This window comes from Balaenoptera borealis (genome assembly GCF_965194805.1).
Source record: "Balaenoptera borealis genome assembly, chromosome: 17".
NCBI lineage: Eukaryota > Metazoa > Chordata > Mammalia > Artiodactyla > Balaenopteridae > Balaenoptera > Balaenoptera borealis.
Window position 1 is genome coordinate 5,905,620 of NC_138876.1, and position 23,888 is coordinate 5,929,507.

The window sequence follows — 23,888 nt, forward strand, 5'->3', positions numbered from 1 at the left end:
ATGAAATTATCCTTTAAAAATAAAGATGATATGGTTGTGTAGTTTGGAAAATGGTCTGAGCTTAGAAATTCATGTTCTTTGTAAAGATTCTAAGATGTCTGGCAATATTATAGTTAACATGGCTTAACTCAGATAATGAAAATTCCAAACTCACTTAGACACAAAACCATCTTTTCTCTCTAATGAATGTCCTTGATAAAATATACTGTATATTTACTTCCTGTGGAAATACATGGAAAATGCCAATAGGAAGCTATTTCTTTTTCCTTCTCAGTCCCTTGTTCAAGCCCTTGATGTAAAACCTCTAAGACTTGCCCTATCTGCCCCACACCACAACCAACAGGAGACTTTGTAATATGAGTCGCAGAGGTTCACATCCCATCTAAGTCTTTTCTCCAGGGTGCTTCCATTGCTTTTCCTGCTCTACCTCTCTTTAGCTTCTCTGACCTCTTGCTCTTTAGCTGGGATATTTCCCTTGACTCACTTGACCAAGGCTTTTGGATTATCTGGTTTGGGCTGAGCTGAGTGAGGTACCCTTCAAAGACTCATCACCTGGTCTCTGACCTAAGAACTTCCCATATTGGCCTATAGTTTATCCAACATTTCAACACGTCTTTACTGGAAGCCCACACTGTATATAGAGAGATGAATAGGAGAGACATGTACGTTCACACAGTTTATTTATAAATTAAAGCTAGACAAACAGGCAGCACGGCAAGCATTATGGGAAGGGAATAACATGCAGATAAAGAAGGGCATCTAACCCAGACCTGGGGGTTAGGAGAAGATCCAAGTTTAGAGGAAACAGCACATACTCTAAACTACGGGGTGAATAGGACCATCTAAGTGAAAGAACATAGAAGTGGAAGCAGAGCGTTGTGTTCCAGACAGATGGAACCACACGGGTAAGAGTTTGAGCTAAGAGAGAGAAGGTGATCTTAGAACAGAAATAACTTCCATTAACTGAAACATGTATTTTGAGGAGCTGAGAAACAGGGTGTGAGGCTTCAGATGAAAGGGAAGAAAATGTTTCCTGGGCCAGCAACCTAGGGGTGGACGCTTGGCCAGGCCAGCCTCCTGGACCAGTCCTCGCTGAGAATGGAGAGGAAACATCGGATTCACGAGCTCCGTTCAGCTGCAGGCATTGCAGATCTTTGCCGCGGGTCAGAGTCCTGCCCTTCTGCCCGGACCTTCAGCAAGTTAAGTAAACTCCAGGTATATATCAGGAGCCTCAGCAACGCCACTCAGAATGGACACAGGAGGAGAAGTATGAGGCCGAAGCCAGGGCTACTGTACATGCAGGGTCTCTACAATAAGCGCTGCTCTGGACTCTCTCTCACCCACCATCTCTTCTGATCCTGCAAGTTAAATGTTAAAATTCCCACTTACATTTTAGGATGTGGGTGATAAGAGAGATTAAGTAACTCACTTAAGGATATATAGATTATAAATCACAGAATCTAAGCACTGATCTACCGAAATCCATCCTCTTTCCATCATACTGCCTCACTGAATGCATGTTTGCTTCCTGGTTGGTTTATTAATAGCAACGATAGTCATATAATAGCAACGATAGTCATATAATAGCATCTAACATTGATTAAACGTCTTCTTTGGACCAGGGGCTTTATTAGGTGCTCTGTATTCATCATCGCCCTTAAACCTAACAACAGCCTATGAAATAAATATCATGATGCTTAATTTGCTGAGGAGAAACCTATAGTTGAGAAAAGGTAATTTTTCTGAGGTAAATGGTTATTACACGGAGGAAGTTAGATTAGAATCCAGGTTCTTCTCGTTCCAAGTTGCACGTTCTTTCTATAACCGCACTCCTTCCAGACTGAATAACTGAATAAACAGAGAGACAAACAAATGCATTAACGAGAGCACTTTTTAAAAATGAAATGTGTTGAATTTTCTAATTGAAAGAACATGCCTTTTTACTATTTTTTGAAAGTGAAGAAGCCGCCCAGCAGAGATCTCTGGGGTGCTGTGCAATTATCCATTACAGTACAAGAGACACAGGTGTCAAATGCGCCTGCATCCATCATGGGTTTATTTTATTTTATTTCAAGGTAGATAATGAGCATCCCATTTATTCTAGGCACTTTTGTTGATGACATACTAGTTGCCATAAAATCTGAGAAGTAAGATCAATTTTATGAGCAATTAAATGGGGTCTATCCAGAGGTAATTAATTTTATGATGGAGGTTGGACAAGGTGATAGGAGAGCCTGTTTTAGAGGCATTGATGACAGGGAGGAATAATGGCTCATCAGCTATGAAATAGTTCCAAATTACCTGGCTTTCGGGTCGTTATTTATATTTTAAGTCTGCTGCCCTCCCCGTTCGCATCATGAAGGGAGAGCATATTGTTATCCATAGCATTTTAGGGAGTGATCCAAACTTGCTCTTGTGAGCATAATGGAAACTCAGACTGTTAGGAGACTGCCTTTGCTTTCCTGTAGGACAGATGTTCTTTGATCTACAGTTGAAGGAACAATGAGACCATTTATCAGCGAAAGGAGCTGCTGGACTCAGGAAATTGATAGCAAGCAGCTGAGCAAGAGGTCATTGGAGGTTATGCCCCAGGTAGAATTAATTACTTATACACTCACTAAACAAATATTTATTGAGGATATTCTATATATCAGGCACCATGCTAAATACTGGGGATATAAAGTAAAATTAACATAATTAGTGGGGAGCTTGTCAGTCTGTGATAACTGTGTTTCTCCTTGAGATGATTCAAATTTTTTTAAAAAAAGTGACTCTTGAATAGGCTTGACCATCTCAAAATCCAGGGGTTGCAAAACACGTGAGTGATGTGGCTTGCCTCCCAGTTTATTGACAATGCTTGCCTTTGTCCTTAGAATGGTGTTCCTGCCACAAAGAGAGACAAGTTTAATTGTGATCACCAGGGACAGTGTAGCACAATAAAAAATGCCAAAGGACATTCTACTCACCATAGTTTATCAAAGCTTTACCAATCCTTCATGTCTTCTTCACGAAGCTTCCTTTTCACCTGCGTTTTCCGAGCACCCACTCCACTCTCTGTGTCACCAGGCACGGGCACAGCATGGACCTCTGAGTCAAACTAATTTGTCAGACTCTAGTTGTCCTAATACTAGCTTCCATTTAGGCAAGAAACTGCACCTTGCCAACCCTCCTCACCACCCCCTATAACAGCTCCAAGGTTACAGGTTTTCAGTGAGAAAAAGACCTGACCCAAATTGTTGAAGGGAAAACAAAGAAAAGTTTCACTGGCTTGCAGGACTGAGAAGTCAGGTGGAAAATGGCTTCAAGCACAGCTGTCTTCATATTCACATATATTCAGAAGATTTAGTGTCACACTTTCTCCATCACTGCTTTGTGCTCCTTTGTTTTTCTCCAGAGGGCTTCTGAGACGGTGACCTCTGGTATCTCCACTTGTACATTATCCCTATTGCCTAGAATTCCACAAGGAAAAAGTCCTCACTGTCTTACTTGCTCGAAAAGACATTTTCAAGATGCACTCTGATTAGACCAAATTGGGTCTCATGTGCCACATCAAACCAACCACTCTGATGGGTCAGTTCTGGTCCATACACCCACCCTTAACAGTAACTGATGAGATTAACTCCATCAGAATCCCATGGACAAGGAGAAGGTTAATTTCCCAAAGGGAATTATTATGAGTGCTGCTTCCAAATGATAGAGGCATAATTTACAGGGCAGACACAAAGAGCAGAGTCCATTCTACCTATTTTTTCCTGAAAATCTAGCACTTGAGCCTCATGAAGTTGTTGGGAGAATTAAAATAAATGATTGCAAATTATCTTAGCAGGTAGCACAGAGTAGTTGTTCAAATAATCCATTCTCTTTCCTTTCTTTCAAAATGAAATGCATTGTTTTATGCTTTCCTGTCTCTCTAAAGAGGCAACAGAAGGTTTTTGGTTGGGTGCCAACTCATGTTTATAGCTTTTTCAAGATCAACCAGTCCTGTGGCTTCTGCTGAGTGATAGGTGTGCATTTTTAAAGGCAAAGTGTTTATACAAGCACAGACTGGAATTATAGAAAAGTCTAGAGAGATTTCTTGGATAAGATCACTCATGTTGATATAGCTAACTTAACTGGTCCTCTTCATGACCACATCATGGACCAAAAAGAAGGATTCACCTTGAGCTCTAATTGATAGGGAGCTTGAGTTCCTATGACAGGAATAATACTACAGCTGGAAAAAAGAGATTCAGAAGTCATCTCTGACCCACGCAGAAGTCATACATGACACAGCAGCTTCCCTGAAGACTTGACAAACAAAAGTTGTGATGAAGGATCATGTAGCTACTTGTTCCTTCAGCTAGCCAAGAAGGAGTTTGTCCTAGAAACACGTCTTGCTGCACCTATATAAATATAGCCAGTCAAGTAGAACAGTCTGTGGCTAAGATAAAAGAAAAAGCCATCTGGCTCTCTAGAACAACCCTAGCTGGGATTTGAGACATGTTCTCGTAGCCTGGGTTTGGCAATCTAAGCTCCTGGGTTTAGGATCTCCTACAAGAACTGATAGCCATTTTGTTTCTCGTAATCACTTGTGTTACGATTGGCCGGTGCCTCTTGTTCAGACCCTTAAATGCAACTACAAAGCCATTTTTATACCAGATGATTCAATGATTTATCCTGCAACCAAGAAACAGGAGGAATGAATTCCAGCCCAATTACCAAAAAACATTCTCTAAAACATTCATGATCAGCAGAAAATGGCAGCGATGAAGATCTGGATACCCTGAATAAATGCCTACATCCTGACCTATCTACCCTCATCCAAAAGAGGGGACAAAAAAAAAGGAGTAGTTGTGTAGTTGTGACAGCTCTTAGCTTTTAGCTGTGAGCCACTTCATTCCTCCTACTGCCTAGACTAAAAATTATTGGCATCCAATCATTGTATTACTCCAAGCTCCTGACAGCAAGACACAACAGAGAAAATCCCTTGAACTTTCCCCAAGTCACCTAACACAAGTCCAAATCCTGTAACTAGTGCCTCCTAACACCGTCTTACTGAAGGTCCCATGGTTCCCTAAGGTGTGTGGTACCCTTCTTTCAGCAACTCATAAATCCAGCATTGTTAGACACCAGTGTGTCCCTGTAGTCTTCAGCTGGAGGACATGGGCTCCATCACTGGTACTCATTAGATGTTAGTCACTGCGGGAAGTTATGAATATGTGGGCAGATTACATTAAAGGGAGCCACTCTTAGGGGTCCAGACTCACTCTCAATCCTGATCCTTGCAGCATCTGTGGTAGCTCTAGGGAAAATTTTGGGTTTCCACTGTGTTTTTCTGGATAAACTTGCGTTGAAAGAACCTAATTTTGGTGAAGAATGAGAATAGTTTGCATAAATGAGGACAGAACTGCACGATATAACCCTGGCTTCAGAAAGGAATCCTTCAGTAGATGGGAGACAAAGATCCTGCCTCTCTCTTTGGATTTGTGCCCTCATCTTTTAGGTCCAGACTTCCAGGACCTTAGGTATTTAGGCTCTGGGGAGACAGTGTAGAAATAACACCTACCACATGAGAGGGCGTCTGTAAATGGTGAGAAACATCTAGCCCGTAAGCCCTAGAAAGCAAGCCACACCTTGAAAATCAGGTTATTGAGTGGTACATGACTTTCGGTGTTCATTGTTTGATTAACACCAAGCCTTTAGTAAACTCTCACTTAAATGTGTCAGCCTTGTTCCACTACATAAGTGGTTATACTGAGTGTCCATTCTTGGTCTAGAGGCTCAAAAAAGCAACACTGTCCCTGCCCCGAGGCCAGTGTGGAAGCAGAGACCGACAGAAGCTAGACCTCCCAAATAATGCTGTTTCACATGGATGGCTTTGAAGACGCTGGTTTTAATTGTAAGAGAGGTGGCAGTTCCTTCAGAGTGTGGCTTGGCTGGTTTTAAAGGAGTTTTGTCATGAGCCCAGTAACCGCCCTTCCTTGGGTAATTTGCTAATACTTGGAAAGAAAATGAGGAGGGAAAACCCTGTGGCTTGAGGCATTCACAGAGAGCCTGCCTAGTAAGGAGACAGTAATTGGAGGAAAGCCGAGGATATGTTGTAACTTAAAGCAGCTCAATAATTCCAGACCCTGTACACCCAATCTAGTTTCCACCTGCCCCCCACCCCCATCTTTGGACACTGATAATCATGACCCAAATGCCCTCTGTCTTGCTAAGAATGAACATGTCTCTGCAAACATTTTTATCAGTTCCTTTCTGTGCTAATCTCCCTGCCTGTCATGCATAGGTAGCAGAGCTATGATCTGTAAGTCCAGAAATGTATAATGCAGTTTGAACAAAGAAAATACTGAGGACTATTTGCTACTTACTGGGCAGGATTATGGTGTGCACAAGGGGTTTGAAATATTTAGATGTCTCAGAACTACAGGTGAAGATTCATCAAGGCCACTGTGGCTTTTCTTCTTACAGAATTAAGTAAAGCAAGCCATAGAGTTTCACTGGGTGGCAGCGTCTTTGACAGGATATTAATATCACAGGATATTAAAATCACTCCGCTGCCCCTGAAATAATTTTACATCTTTTATTTACAGCAAGCTACTGGTAGATGGGGCTAGTCAAAGAGAGCTCAGGGAACACTGAGGTAGGCTTCAAAGATATGGCAGATCAGGCGGAATTTGTGTGATTCAGTAGGCATTTTTTTGTGTGTACACCTACTATGTGCCATCTTCTGTGTGTGGGCTTGTGGGAGAAATGGGTGATGTGTTTGCCATGTGATCAATCCTGAAGAGGCAGAGCCAGCCGGTAAACCCTGAGGTCATCATTCCTCAATCCTTCCATCCTTCTCACTTGCACATCTGTTCTGTCCCAGGTTAGGGATGCTTTGTACTCACAGTGTGCCCTCATTTCCGCCCATACTTGTTCATGCCTAAAATTGAACCACTGTCCCCTCCACTGCTAACACCCTGGTTTCAGCCACCATTCACTGTTTTTCTGGGGAACAGAAAAGCCTTCCACATGGCCTTCCTGATGCCACTCTCATTCTCCTGCAATCCTAACTTCATTCTCCACACAGTAGCCCAACTCAGTTCAACTTCAGAGTAGTTTGACTCAAGCCAACTCATGAGTGGCCTGATGGAAGAAAGAGTGTACCCTCTTCTGGAGGTAAATATCATCTATTTCCTTAGCTGCTGTATTTTGTACAGAATGTCTGGCAAGTGATTAAAAATTAGGAACATATGAAAAATGTAAGAAAATATGACTCATGACCTAGAGAGAACTTAGTCAATAGAAGCAGGTCTATGTTGGCTCTAATGTTGGAATTAGCACATTATGATTTCAAAATAAGTATGAAAAAATATATTTAAGATCTAGTGGGAAAAGTTCACATGTAGGAACTGATGGAGAATTCCAGCAGGGAGGTGAAACTAATAAAAGGATTAAGTGAAATGCTAGAAATAAAAAATATGATATTATTTCGTGGGCTTAAAAACAATCTGAGTACATCAAGGAAAGGATCACTGAACCAGAGACAGGTCAATAGACATTTCTCAACATAAAACACAAAGAGAAAAAGAGATTCAGTAAAAATGAGTTCTAGCATCCAAGACCTTTGGAACAAAATTAATAATATAACACATGTAATTAGTGTATCAGAGGAAAGGAGATAGAGAATTGGAGAGTTTCCAATAATTTTTCAAAATTTTTGAAAAAAATATCAACTCACAGAACCAAGAAGCTCAGCAAATCACAAACAATATAAATACAAAGGAAATCACACATACATATTTTATAGTCAAATTGTGAGATCTTTAAAGTGCTGAAAGAAAAAAAAAATATCAACTCAGATTTTTTTATATAATGAAATTACTCTTCAAAAAGGAAAGCAAAGTAAAGACACTTTCAGATGGATGAAAGGTGAGAATATTTGTCTACAGCTGACCTAAACCACAAAAATGCTAAAGGATACCATATGAAAGTCAGATCGCAGGAAATACTAAAAAGAAACAAAAGGGCCAATATACCTTTTTATTTACACACACACACACACACACACACACACACAATTATGTGTTTTTATAATTTCTTTAAAGACCATTGAGTGTTTAAAATTAGTATAATAGCAATTTGTAGGTCCATAGCATAAAATATCAGAAATCAGGGTGGGAGGAGGGCTGAGACTGGGGTGAGGAGAGTGAGGCACCTTGGACACAAAACTTAAGGAGGCACTCACCCTCAGGGTCATGTCTGTACCTCACTCACTTCACCTTTGTCCTGACTCCGAGTGGGAGAGGTAAAATGGAAATATACTATTATAGGAATCTTACATTTTTCATGTGGTAGTATAATTTTGTTTGAAGAAAAATGTAAAATGTTAGCATGCATGTTGTAATATCTAGAGCAACCACTGAAAAATATGAGCTATAACAAATAAGTCAATGAGGTAAATTCAAAAATTTTAAAATACTAAATACTAAAAATTCAAAAATAGAAGAAAGGACTGAGATGCCGAGAAACAAAAAGTAAATGGGATAAATAGAAAACAAATAGGAAATACAGTAGGATTAAGCCCAAACATATATCTTTATATTAAAAATAAAGAGACTAAGCAAACCAATTAAAAGGCAGAAGTTGTAAAATTGGATACAAAGCAAGACCTGGTTACCGGATATTAACAAGAAACTTCAAACAGGCTGATAATAAAAGGATAGAAAAAAATACATTGTAAAAACTTGGACAGAAAAAGATGTGACTCTATTAATAGTCATCAAAGTATACTTCAAAAGGAAAGAATACTACTAAGCAAATACATTTAACAATGGTTAAAGATTACATTAATCAAGACTGTGTAATGATCATACTCTGTATTAAACTAATAATAGAGCTTCAAAAAGTTTTACAAAGCAAAAATTGACAGAACTAAAGGGACATATAGACAAATCTACAGTCAAATACAGGGATTTCAACATCCCTCTTTTGCTAAATGACAGAACATAGATAAAAATATTAACAACATCAATGCTTGTAGAATTTTTCTAAATCAGAATTTAAAGGGAGTAGGAATAACTTCAATAACAATCAATATTAAATAGTTACTCTTCTAAAATCACAGAGCAAATGGCATGACCAGACTCCCAACCAGTTGCTAGCTATTCTGATTTATCAGTTTGGTGCTCTTTCCTCACACCATAAATGCACTGGAAAATGCTAAGGTAATTGTGATGTCACTGAAAATCATAAAAAATGTGGCTCCTTGTGTGCGATAGCCCAATGCAGGTACTAGAGCCTGAGGGAGAAACTCTAAAATGGTGGACATGGATAAAATGCAGGTGGTTCCACTGGGAGCCAAAATAGCTCTCTTCCCAAGGGGCTGAAAAGGATAGCCCATTCTTCCCACGTCATTGACTCAAAAGACTGTAATGAAACTATAATGATCCATCATGTCAGGGAATACTACTGTTTAGGGAACACTTGATCTGTGAGCTGTTGGCACCGTGCACCGTGAGGAACCGTTAAGGTGCAGCTTGCCAATGTGCACAATACTGAGGAGCCACATCTGCCAAAGGGACCAGGATTTGCCTGCCAACTCTGAGGGCTCCATTCCTGAGACGCAGAGTTAAAGCTAAAGTGGAAGAGGTTTTTCAGACAAAGCATGGCACTATTTCTTCATGAGAGAGACAGAGAGGGAGAGAGGGAGGGAGAGAGAGATGGAGGAAAGGAGAGGAAATGATTAAAATTCTATCAAAGCAATTTAAAAAATCAAAAGTATCCACACTGACCTGTGTCATGGTCAGGTCAATCAGTCCGTAGGTGACCATTAAGCCTTTAGGATGAATGAGATATGAAATGATATGCATAAAGAATATCATCCTTGGCATACAGACTGAATGGGTTGGTTTGCTCCCCAAAATTCATAGGTTGAAATCCTAACACCCAATGTGCTGGTATTAAGAGGTGGGGTCTTTGGGAGGTAAGTAGGTCACAAGGGTGGAACCCTCATGAATGGAATCAGTGCCCTTATAAAAGGGACCCCCGAGTGCTCTCTCTCTGCTCTTTCCGCCATGTGAGAATGTAGGGAGGAGTTGGTAGTCTGCAAACTGGAAAAGAGACCCCACTAGAACCTCATGGTGATGGCACCTTGATCTCAGATTTCCAGCCCCAAGCCTGTGAAAAATAAATTTCTGTTGTTTATAAGACACCTGATCTGTGATGCTTTGCTGTAGCAGCTCAAACTGACTAGGATGCTTGGTCTTTGCTCATATAAGCATATTCCTGTGTGGTAAAACTTAGGTCTCCAGGGATGCTGCAGTGGAAATAAAATAGTCTGATAGACCTGGCTTTGCATCCTGTTCCACCAACTTTTCACCTTATGATCTTGGGTCGAGAACTTAAGCTTAATTTTCCTCATCCAAAAAAAAAGTGCTCATCACTCCCATTGCTGCTAATCCGGCCCCACACTGCCCTCATCTCTCACTTGCATCAATGTCATAGCTTCTGAATTGGTTCCTTGCTGGCACATTTCTCCCCTACAGCCAAGTTCCGGAGCGTTCTTTAAAATCATAAATCTTTTCATGTCATTTTCCTGCTCAGAACATTTACCATTAGAATAAAACTCAAAACCCATAAAATTTGTTACAAGGTGTTACAACATCCTACATAACCTTGTCCCTGCCTGTCTCCCCCCTGCTCACCTCCTACGACCCACCTGGTGGTCACTGCACTATTGCCATGGTGGCCATCTTGTTTCGATTAAAAAATGTCAAGCCTGTTCCCACCCCAGAGCCTTTCTACAGGTTCTCCCTTCTGCTTAGAACATTCTTTTGCACAGCTTGCTCTCTCAGTTCCCGGGTTTCCAGGAAAATTTCAGGTCCTCAGGGAAGCCTACTCTGGCCGCTCCAACTTAAACAGCCTCCTGCCCTCCACCTCTCTCTCCTCCTCATCACTCTTCAAGCCACCGCTCTGCATTATTCTTTTTTTTTTTTTTTTTTAATGCACAACGTGAAAGTTGCTAGTTAAGTTATTTATTTATTTATTTATTTATGGCTGTGTTGGGTCTTCGTTTCTGTGCGAGGGCTTTCTCTAGTTGCGGCAAGTGGGGGCCACTCTTCATCGTGGTGCGCGGGCCTCTCACTATCGAGGCCTCTTGTTGCGGAGCACAGGCTCCAGATGCGCAGGCTCAGTAATTGTGGCTCACGGGCCCAGTTGCTCTGCGGCATTTGGGATCTTCCCAGACCAGGGCTCGAACCCGTGTCCCCTGCATTGGCAGGCAGATTCTCAACCACTGCACCACCAGGGAAGTCCCTCCACTCTGCATTATTCTTATTGCAATCATCTCTATCTGAAATTATATTATGTATTGATCAATTGATATAATAGTTTATGATAGTGTATTACTCCTACACCCAACTTCTATAATAATGTAAGCTCCAAGAGGAGACAGTGTTTTTATTTGTTTTTGTTCTATATTGTGTCCCACATGCTTAAAATAGTTTGGATCGTAAAACAGTTTGGATCATATCATAATATGATATGTATGTGTATGTGTGTGTGTATATAAGTATATTATGTGTATATAGACACACATATACAATATATTTCTATTTAGATTTGTATTCATACTCCTATTAAATACATGAATGAATGAATAACTCCGCAGATACTGAGTGCATAGAAGTGAATGAGCTGAGCTGTATCCACAGTGTGTTGCTTTCCCTGACCGCTCTGGGTAATTGGAGCTGCTCCAGAATGCCAATCAAGAATTCTCTGAGCTGCAGCTAACAAGGAGCAGACCTCTATCCAACAACAAGACCTTTTGGAATCAAGTCTCAGTGGGGCCCTCTGAAATAACACAGATACAGTGCGGTAAAAACAGCCCGCAGAAACAGCATGTATAACTCTCTTTACAACTGAAGTCTATCAGAGGAAATGCCGAGAAAACACATATAAATAAAAATGAATTCTCAGATTTATCTGCTGAGACTGTAACAACCTAATAAGGTTTCCCCAGCAAAATCAGGGCAGGTGGGGAGGAAAAATACACCCTCAATTTCTTCTTTTCAGCCCACGTATAAAGGCAATTCCTCCTTGTTTCCAGCCAGGGCCTCCTCTGATCACACATAAGTGGTTCTAACTACCTTTGATTGGAGGTGAGAAGGGAAGGAACCATGCTTGCGCATGGCTAAATTCTTCATGGCACATAGTGCAAACAGGACCACCTGGTTCCCAGGTTTTACGTCCTTCTACTCCCACTAGTGAGTCTGACGTACCTGAAGGTCTGACCATCAAAATCTCAAAATCTTAAAAGAAAAAAATATATGTATTTATATATGTATACGTATGTGTGTGTGTGTGTTTTAACTTCTTCTTGCCTGAAGCAGGATATGTACATGCACACATATGTGTACACACACACACACACTCTAGTTACCTCTGTTGTCAACTCATTTTCTGCCACATTAGCTTTAACTCTATACCCCAGTCCTAATAACTAGACTCTAGTTTCCTTCTCTGTGCATGAGCCCCAAATTCCCAGTGCCCTCAAGTTACATATAATACCTTACCCTTAGAATTTCCATCCTAGGCATGGTTTGTATATTCCTAACTGTTGTCTGGACTCACCTTTTTCCATTCACCCTTTATACCCCATACAACCTAGACACTGTATTCTCTGCACCCCACTCTAATTCAGAATTCAGTTTGCTTGGAGGTCATTCCAAGCCACAGGTTATTCTAGAAAAGAACCAAAGTTGTGGGTCCAGAAGATTTAGGGAGGTACAGTCATGGTGCAGCAGGAGTAGATGGTACCTTGAATATTAGTTTGGGGGAAAAATAGAAAAAGTTGAATAAAAATACTCAAGGGCTTGGGACATATCCCGGAGTCTGCTGGGACTGGGGGAGGGGCAGCAGGTACTAAAGCCATAATGGAGGGAGGTGTAGGGAATCAGAAAATGGGTAGAGAATGAAAGAAAATGAATGCATGAATGCTGATTCACCCAATTGTCAACATTTCCTGTGACCTCTAATATGCTGAGTGCGGTGCTGTGCTCCAGGGATAGAACACAGCCCCAGCCAGCATGAGAACAGGGTTGAATTGAGGTGGGAACTCGTGAGAAAACGGACAATTTTAATACTATCATCCTCAGCAAGACTTTCATTATGCACAGTGCTGCTGAGGATTTCTATTCAATATAACAGACTGAGCTGACGTAAGAATTCTCTATCTCCAAGCTAAAACAAGTAGAATGCTGGATAGAACCTAACCAAAATTTACTATTTTTTCATACATAAAGTGAAGTTAATCCAATAAAGGGATGAAGAGCAAACACATTGGTAACGAGATGACAAACCTAAAGGATTTATGGGAGAATCAGGACCAAATCTGCAATTCCATGCCTGGGGGAGAGATCTTTAGCATCAGGAAAGGTCATGAAGTACCAGCCAGGGTTCCTGTGCACATGAGAGCTACCTGTTAGAGAACCAAAAAGTACGAATGCCCAGTCTTTATGTGAAACGGAACAAAATCTCTACCCGCTGGCCAAAGAAAGAAGGGAGAAAGCGTACAGTCATGCCTGATATGCAGAACTCAGGCCTGCCCTGTAAGAGTATATGGTCTGCATATTAAATAAATTAATATTTTAAAACTGCTGTAGGATCAATGAAATCATACTCTCCCAATTCTCTGAAGCAGATATAGACACAAATCTGTCTAAATCTGTCTAAATGAATGCTCCACAAATGGGGGCCCAGATAATTCTCCAACAGACTTAACACCCACTGAAAGTGAGCTCATAGTCAGAAATGAAAAACCACAAGAGGACAGCACCCACTAAGGGGGACAGATAGCAGATGCTACAAACAGGAAGAGCTCGAGACAATGTATTTATTTAGTCAGCAAATATTTACTGAGCACATACAAAGCACTATTTTAGCACAGTGACAAATAAGCAAATAAAACAGACCTAAAATTTTTGCCTTCATGAAATTTATATTGCAGTAAGAAAAGACACTTGAAAAATACTTGAAAGTAAGCATCCAAGAAAGAACTTACAGCTAAATGAATTACCTATAAATTGTATGCTTCCTCTAAAACACCAAGGAGTCACCTTATACTCAAAAGTTCAGAGATGTACCAATTATTCAGTGTCTTCTATTCATTTCTTAGGATGAAAAAGTTATAACATAGTGAGATATATATATATCTCAGTATATATAATATAATGTAATGTATATCTTACTATGTATTGATATATAATTCATTATATATAGTCCAAGTCTGATGACGCAGCCCAGGCACTTGGACTGGATTTGGCTGTTTCCTCTTCTTCCATCATGGAACATCTCTTACGTTTGGGACAGAAGTGTACACAGAGATTAAAGTGCAAACTATAGAGTCAGCCAATCTGGTTTTGAATATCAACTCTTCACTTACCAGCTAAAAGATCTTAGGAGGGTTGCCCAAACCCACTGAACTCTTTCCACAGTTTTAAAAAGAAGATAAAAAGTGGGCAGAGGAGCAGAATGGACATGTCTTCAAAGAAGACATACAGATGGCCAACAGGCACATGCAAAGATGTTCAACATCACTAATAATCAGGGAAATGCAAATCAAAACCATAGTGGGATATCACCTCACACCTGTTAGGATGGATATGATCAAAAAGGCAGAAAATGACAAGTATTGGTGAGGATGTGGAGAAAAGGGAACGCTTACACACTGTTGGTGGGAATGTAAATTGGTGCAATCGCTATGGAAAACATTATGGAGATTCCTCAAAAAAATTAAGAATAGAACTACCATATGATTCAGATATCCCACTTCTGTGTATCTATCCAAAGAATATGAAAACACTAATTGAAAAAGATATATGCACCTCTAAGTTCATTGCAGCATTATTTACAATAGCCAAGATTTGAAAACAACCTAAGTGCCCATCAATGGATAAAAGGATAATATATACTTATATATAGTGGAATACTACTCAGCCATAAAGAAAGATGAAATTTTGCTTCACTCATATGTGGAATATAAGCAACAACAACAAAACTAAATAAATGAACAAACCAAACCAAACAAAAGCAAATACATAGATGCAGAGAACAGAGTAGTGGTTACCAGAAGCGAAGGGTTAGGGAGAAGGTGAAACAGGTAAAGGGGATTCACTATATGGTGCTTGATGGGAACAAAAATTTTGGTGGAGAGCATGCTGTACATATACAGAAGTAGAAAAATAATGTTGTACACACGGAACTTATGTTGTAAACCAATGTTACCTCATAAAAAATAAATTTTAAATAAAAAGGATATCACTAGACAGAAACTCATAGGGCAATTATGATTTCTCTATGTAAAGTACATAGCAGTGCTTGGAAAATAGTAAGAACTCAATAATTATTAGCTATTATTATACTATTTTGATGCTAGATAAAATTTACCCATGATAAATATTGATACTTCTTGATTCTTTTTTCAAAGAATGGGATTTCTTTTAAATTCTGGAAGATAACCACCATTCAAACACTTAAATCTTTACAAGTGAAATGAAGTCCCTCCCCTTTCACGGACAACCTTAGGAAGAGAGGGAAGCACTTGTTAAATTGACGAGGGATGGATGGCAAGGATTATTCCAGAACTGAAGTAGGTAAAAGCTATTCAATAAATTGTGACCAACAAATTAACTGTGATGGAGAAGAAAATTGTTCAGACATGTGATTTGGGACGATTTAGGGCTAAAGCTCCTTTGAAATGTACATCCATTCTGTCCTCTAATACCTCTCGAAGGTTGATTAACTCACTAAGCTGGGTTTTGTGAGAAAGCCCCTGTGATAATCTGTGGGTGAAGTCGTCTTGAAAATGACAGAGTGCAGCATTAAGGGCAGTTAATCTTACCTTGTGGCTGTTGGATGTCAGTAGAATCTGATAATGTTAAAGTGTGTTATCAATGCCGTGTGAAGTCATCAGAGGCCAGTGTGTATGTCTTTTCTATGAGGGCAATGGTAACGGCAAGGATGATGTCAATATTGCTCCGCTAGTGACTATATATGCGAACTCTAATTTTATCCTCAATTTATTTTGAAATATAACTAACAGCATCTTTGTTTTACAAATCAAGAAACTAAGACTCAGAGAGCTTAAGTCACATTATGAACAATGGCAAAATCAAAATTCTAAGTCAGTCAGTCTGATTCCAAAATTTCTGCATGGAATCTGCTGTAAAATAATCAAATCAAGGAAGTCTGTAAATAGATTTTCTCCATGTTACTCTTACTTAGTCAAAAAATAATAATGGGGCTTTCCTGGTGGCACAGTGGTTAAGAATCTGCCTGCCAATGGAGGGGACATGGGTTCAAGCCCTGGGCCGGGAAGATCCCACAGGCCGTGGAACAACTAAGCCCGTGCACCACAACTACTGAGCCTGCACTCTAGAACCCGCGAGCCACAACTGCTGAAGCCCGCACGCCTAGAGCCTGTACTCAGCAACAAGAGAAGCCACCGCAATGAGAAGCCTGCACACCGCAAGGAAGAGTAGCCCCCGCTCGCCGCAACTACAGAAAAGCCCACATGCAGCAACAAAGACCCAACACAGCTAAAAGTAAATAAATTAAATAAATAAATTTTAAAAAATAATAGTAATTGATATTAAGCACAAGGGAAACATAGTCAACCATATTTGTAAATATTATAAAAAAGTTGTTTCAATGATAAGGTGCTTCCCCTTGAAAAAATTGCTCTTGTGATTCTGGTATTTTATTGGTGTATTATTTATCTCTCCTGCATGCTTGGTTTCATAAACACTTTCCACAATGCTCATATGTCCCTAATAAAACAATGTGACACTTGCATTATGGGCTTTCCATAAATTAGTTAGACAGCCAGTAAAAATCATGTTAAGAAAAAGAAAAATCTCAGCATCCAAATTGTGATGGGCATTAATTTGGACATTTGACAATAATATTTGAGCATCTGGAGTACACACCCTGATTATAGTTTACAATTGTTTAGCCAGCTGTCTCATTTCTATTGCCACTGGGTGTTATCCAGACACATATCTTAATCATTCATGAGCTTCATGGAAACATTCCAAGAGGAACAAATAACGGGCCACCACTCTTGCCTGGATGCTGTCAGATAAGATGTAGAGTGCTCGAATGTTGGAGATGAAAGAAACTTAAGTGATAATTTGTCCAACTACATCCTTTTACAAATGAATAAACTAGAGCCCACAGAGAGGATGCAATCACTGTATTAGTCAGGATAAGGCAAGGTTATACTGCAGCAACAAGCAATGTCACATTACAGTACTTTAAAAAGGAGGGGAGTTATTTCTCTCTTAGGCTACATGACCCAAACCATAGTCGGCCAGGCATATAGGCCATAAGAGGCTCTCCTCCCACGTGGGCTTACACTGTCATCACAGAGGACTAGCACAATGCAAATTGTACCCAGGGTCTTAAACTTCCTTCCATGAAGCAAAGCTCATCACTTTTGCTTCATTTTGTTGGCTAAAATTAGTCACATGTTTAACTTCAAAGGAGCAGGGATGTGTAATCCTACTAAGTACTCAAAGGACAAAGTCAGATATATTTTTGAGTTGCGATAAATATCATAATCCACATTAACTATAGCCACATTCACAATGTGACATTAGTGTAGAATTCAATGAAAGGCATGATTCCAGCAGAGGTTAAAACCAAGAAAGAGGGACTTCCCTGTCAGTCCAGTGGTTAAGACTCTACTCTCCCAACCCACAGGGGATGCGGGTTCAAGGCCTGGTCGGAGAACTAAGATCCCACATGCTGCACAGCGCGGCCAAAAAATTAAAAACAAAAAACAAAAAACAAGAAAGAGATGTTTTGGCAGACCTAGAAGGGCAGTGACAGAAGGCCAGGTGACAGGTAACACCTGAAGTCAGAAGGAAACCTGACATGCTATTCTAATAATCTCTCCATTTGGGGCCAAGGACTCTTTGGATAGTTTGGTACATCTGGATAGTTCAGGAAGCAGATGTCCAGCTCTGACCCTACAGATGGAGAAAACCACGTTGGAAGGAAAAGAACACCAAGGTAAGTGGATGCTGGGGACTAATCAAACTCTACTGTAGGTTCAGGAGACACTGGCAAAGGGAGAACCCAAATTAGGGTGGAAAATAGTCAAAGCTGTAACTAGAATATGTAGTAGCACTCATGACCCAAACTAAAGTGCACTGAGGGTAAAAAGTAAGAGAATGAAGATGGCGGGGGAGAGCTGGAACCCGTACGAGGAATGGGTCAAAGCCGACGTATCACACCAAGATAGTAAATACGGAGAGAAGGAGATACATTCCCTTTCATATGGTCCTTGGTGTGTGTGTTCGGAGAAGGGGAAGCAGCATAGAGATTGGAGGAGTCCTGAGAGTAGAATCTGGAAAGCACTAGGCGTGGTCTCTGGGCTCCATTCTACCGTTCAGAGAGAACGTTCAGTCTTAGTAAGGAGCTAGAGGGAAAGTGAGGCAGGCTTCTAGTCCTAGGGAGGGAGAAACAGAGAATGTCACAGCAAGCAGAGGACCACCTCCGTCTGAAGGCAACCCCTGGAATCACAGATAAAGGTCCTCAGGTCACTTCACGACCCGCTCCCTGGCCCTCTAGGATGGTGAGGCTAAAGTCGCTCATACGTGGCTCACCTGATTCTGTCTAGTTGATTGGTTCATAATTGGCTCACGGTAAAGACATGAATATATGTCTTGATGTAAAAACCTGGGGAAACTGAGGGCCTGACAACAAAACAAGCAAGCAAGCTAACTAAGCCCAGGAACGCGAGGGCATTTCTTCCTTCCTTTGGAAGAATCCACCCACTAAACCTTGTTTAGTTGCCCTTAAAATATGGGGGCCTAGGTGGTGATATGTCCTAGTCAGGGCATAAGATCATCGCTTGATTGACGCACTACTCCATTCTGTTGGTGGACGGAACACAGTTACTGGTTGTTGACAGCACCTTTGCTTTTCATTCATCAATTCATGAGAGACTAAAGCTGGAAAGGAAGTGACTGAACCCATTCATACTACATGGAGAAAAAGTGGGATGTCCTGAGCCTGTGTGTGTCTGTGTGCCCTGGATGTGTTGGATTTTTAAAGCTGACTGTAGCTTAGACACTTGGCTTTAGGAGGATAGAAGAATTCTCTTAGGAAGACAATTGTTCTTTGTTTAGGAAAGCTCATGAATAGGTATCTTTCAAAATACAAAGTGAGAGCCGGAAGCTGATTTGAGGTATACCTAAGGAGGGGATTTTTTCTGCATAACAAATTAATAGAGTCCCTGTCAGTTCTCCAAACAGAGGATTTTGAAGATCCCTAGGGCAGTTGGACAAGAGGGGTACAGGCTCAGTAAGGGCTGAAGGTAAAGGGTAAAGGGTAAAGGGTAAAAGGCTGCCACCAGTAGCAGGAAGATCAGCCAGGTCATATGGAGAAAGACAGCCAATGAGAGTCAGCTCACGGGGGCATATACGTCCTGGCCCAGCCTATTGTAATGTCTCACCTGTTCTATTCTGAGCCGTAATCATCCTCCAACATCCTCAGCGCTCAGGAAAAGTTTGTTGTATACAATGGCTTCATGTTAGTAATTTTGGAAAGTGTAAGTCATGTGAATATTCTCCATTTGGAACAAAAGCAAGACAGAGAGCGTACAGCAGTTTCTGAAGGCCACATGGAAAGCAGAGTGGTGGCAAAATTAAGGAAAACGAAGATCGTGAGAGAACAATCGGCAGGCAGGATATGAGCCCTCTTTCCGCCCTGAGAGTCCTCAGTAATGCTGGAGAAGCCGAGGGGCTTTGCCGGTAACCAGGCTGGGGCTCCAGACACGCGAGCAGAACGCTGACGTTAAGGGTGATGGACAGTCAGGGCTGGCTGAGCAGCTACACTTCACACTCACGAACCTGGAGCTGAATTTTTGTGCCCAAAGACAGATTCACTTTGAACTGGAGCTGGCTGAACACAAAATCACAGGAATGCTGAGAAATGACAAGTTGTCCCTTTGAGTCAGAGAGCTTGTTCTTGTTTTTTCCATTCTGCTCGGGAGGGGGCCAGTAAACATCCCAGGAAAAACCCCAGGGAAGTGATTGTTTCTCGAGGGCTCAAATTACATTGAATTACCTGCTTGCTTCACTCTAACTAGCCTTGGTTTCCGCTTTGCCAGCTACCCCTTATTCCTTCCTAACCCAACAGAGGGTTCTGTTCAGGGGGCTACTCCTTTGCCACGGGGTTCAAGGGAAAATGACCACATCACCCACTTCTCTGTGTAGACGGTCACTCACAAAGCCTTGAGGATGCTGGGAAAGTCTCACGTCTTGCAAAGGAAGCTGGACCTCAGGAGGGATTAGAAATAGCAGTAAGAAATCAATCAGACGCCAAGGCACCTCTCTCTCTCTCCCCCTCTCTCCCTGTCTTTCTCTCCCCTTACCTTTTAATCTCTCCTCCTCACTCTTCCCAACTTCCTTACCTGCTCTGAAAACAAGCGAGGCCTCACATCCATAGCTTTACGTGGTCTTCCAGATGAAGAGCCCGACAAAGTCCTACAAGGCTCCGAGACCTGGACTCCAGATTCCCTGCAGGCAGAGGCCGATTGGCCTAGTTTGGGTTACTGACTTACCTCTGGCCTGACCAGCTGTGGCCTGGAGGCCAGGGTCTAAGGGTCCCAACAGCACATTCTCAGGAGAAGGGTGAATGATACTGTCTAAGAAGGAGTGTGTGAACACTGAGAAGCAATGAGCCTTCCTAGTGTTCAATTGTGAAGAGTCCACACGTCCAGGCACCACGGCGGGCACATTCGATAAACTGTTTTCTATAAATCTCACAAGAACCAGGCAGCAGAGCCATTATTAGCCCATTTTACAGACACAGAATGAGAGGTGCATCAGGGAGTCCCAGCAGAGAACAGATGGCACACTCCAGCAGGGCTCAGACAACATCAAGGGGTGATGTTCACCCAGGGACCAACCCCAGCGGGAACCAGCCACCACCCCTGGATCCAGGGTCAGGGCGAGGGTGCAGTGTTCCGGAACCTGATGGGAGCTGCAGGGGAACCATCTCCGCCTGGGAGCTGTGGCCATAGGTAGAAGCACCAGCTGCTACCCAGACTCTGGTCAAACAAGGACAGAACAGTGAGAGCAAATACTGTGGCCACTTTTGCTCCAATCATCTGCTGGTGCCTCCCACCGGCAACTAGAAACTAGAAGCGCTGCACAGACGATGTAGTCCACCAGGCCAGCCTCCCAGGGCACCAGGTAAGGTGACAAACGTATCTACCAGGCAAACGGAGAGTAACTGAACAAGGGACCTGAGGGTCCAGGCCTTCTGGGGTTCAGCCTTTACTCTTTACCTTGCAATATTCCTCATTGCTCTCGTCTCCTTTACTGCTTGACCCTTTCTTGTCACCTAAACTCCAACCGTATTAAATGACTTGGATTACTGATGCCTTGCTGCTCAAAGCATAGCCCACGGACCAGCTGTATCAGCTCACCAGGGAGCTGCAGAGTCTCAGGCTCCACCCCAGATCTACTGAATCCAAATCCACCTTGAATCAATATCCGCAGGCAATTCCTGTGCATCTGGAAGTGTGCAGGCATTGCCCGAATGGACCCCGATGGCTCTAACTCTCGGACTTCATGCAGGATGACCCCCCTTATCGTTGCATGGTGTGACACATGTAGCATCATTTTTAATTTGTCCAGAAATATTTTTAAAGGGATTCCTTTCTCCAGCACGGTGGGAATGCTAATGATATGGCTGGTCTCCCCAACCTCACGGGAGTCTGGTGATTCAGGCTGACCTGGGTGCACAAATTTCAGAGTCCAGAGATAAACTCGAGAACAGTGCTTCTAATTAACTGCAGTGGATGACTGAACACATGAGTGAGTAAGAGAATAAGAATGTGGCCCAAACAGGACCACGCAGTGTCCTTTTCTGGGGAACTGATGTGGATCCTGGCAGAGTACCCATTTGTACAAGGACCATGCAAGCCTGGATCAACTTAACGTATTCCACTTGCCTGAATGGGAGAAAAATTCTAAAGCAACAAACAAAATAAAATATATGTGTAAGAACAAGAGAATTGTAGACATTGTCTAGACCGGGGTTCCACCCATACCTGGGCAGTCCCTTGAACCCCTCACTTGTGGCAGTCAATAAATTCTTTCTTTGTGCTTAAACTTATTCTTTTTGGTATTTCTACCTAGCAACTGAATGATGTCCAATTAATCCTTCTGGATATTTTATATTTGTATTCATCTTTCTGGAAGAGCTTAAGTGTCACCTCCTCCAGGAAGCCTTTCATGATACCTCTTCCCTAAGCAGAAAGAAGTGTCCCGTCTCTTTGCCAACACGATCTTCTGGGCATATCTCTGGCACAACATGTATCGCATCATAGGACAACCACCTGCCCCAGCATCTTTTTCACTGGACTGAAGTGAGGAACCAAAGGCAAGTACCACAGCTGTCTTTTTCACCATTGAAACAACAGCATGTTGAGGAGTGCCTGGCATATAATGGGCACTTAATATATTTTATTTTGTTTTGTTTGTTTTTGCATTAGGACTGCTAAAACACTTGCTCTGGAATTTTTTATTTATATGTTTTCTTTTTACTGTGGCATGGTGGTTTTTTTTTAATTGAAGGATAGTTGATTTACAATGTTGTGCTAATTTCTGCTGTACAGCAAAGTGACTCAGTTATACACATATATACAATCTTTTTATATTCTTTTCCATTAATATATTTTTAATAAAAAAAAATCTTTGGGCATAACTCTCCCACATCCTATACATATGCAGAATGTTTCTTAAGTCCTTGTGAAAATTTCAAATTAGTAGTATTTCAGCAGAATTGGACAAATTCTCCTGGGCAGGTCCAATAAAAATAAAGGAACAATGTAGTCAATCACCCACTCTTTTCAGCTTCATTAAGTAAGGAATTGGAGGTAAAACTGAGAAGGCAGACAGCACTTGGGAATTTGATACATGTCTTTTAAAGGACTTAAAAAGAACAATTAGGAAGACAGGGTTCCACAGTTAAAATGAATCTTAATTGAATCAGTCTGGAAAGAGAAGCCTGAATTAGATTTAAAGGGGAAGTTTAAGGGATTCTTCATAATTAAGTAAGTTAATTCAAAACATTCACAGTCTAATAGTTTCATCCACTCCTAGGGCTGGGTTGAGAGGAAAGAGAACAAATTAGTAAGAAGTACCTCTATAAAATCTATACCACACACGTAGTTGAATCTCCTGCTGGACTAGGACCTGACGTGGTGGAGAAATCAGGTGGTGGAGGCGAGATGGTGCCTCAAACTGCAGCTTGGGAGATGCACAATCAAAGGAGAATTAGCAGAGGCTGCATTTCCAACGGCAAAATCCATGAAAGCATCCAAAGTCATATTAACAAACCTAAATAAAGCCTGAAATGAAGAAGCAAGTTCAGTTGTCTGCCCTGGAGTACAAGGAAAACAGAAGCTTGTGTGTTGATGCACACCTAGACATTACTGCCAGGTACTTGCCAGGATCAGTTCATGGAGGTTGGGGCACTAGGGCAACAGGGAGATGCTAGGCCCCCCCCCCCCAGCGTTCACTGCAGTGCTGTTTACAATAGCCAGGACATGGGAGCAACCTAAGTGTCCATCGACGGATGAATGGATAAAGAAGATGTGGTACATATATACAATGGAATATTACTCAGCCATTAAAAAGAATGAAATAATGCCATTTGCAGCAACATGGGTGGACCTGGAGATGATCATACTAAGTGAAGTAAGTCAGACAGAGAAAGACAAATATCATATGATATAGCTTATATGCAGAATCTAAAAAAAAATGGTATAAATAAACTTATTTACAAAACAGAAACAGACTCACAGACTTAGAAAACAAACTTATGGTTACCAAAGGGGAAAG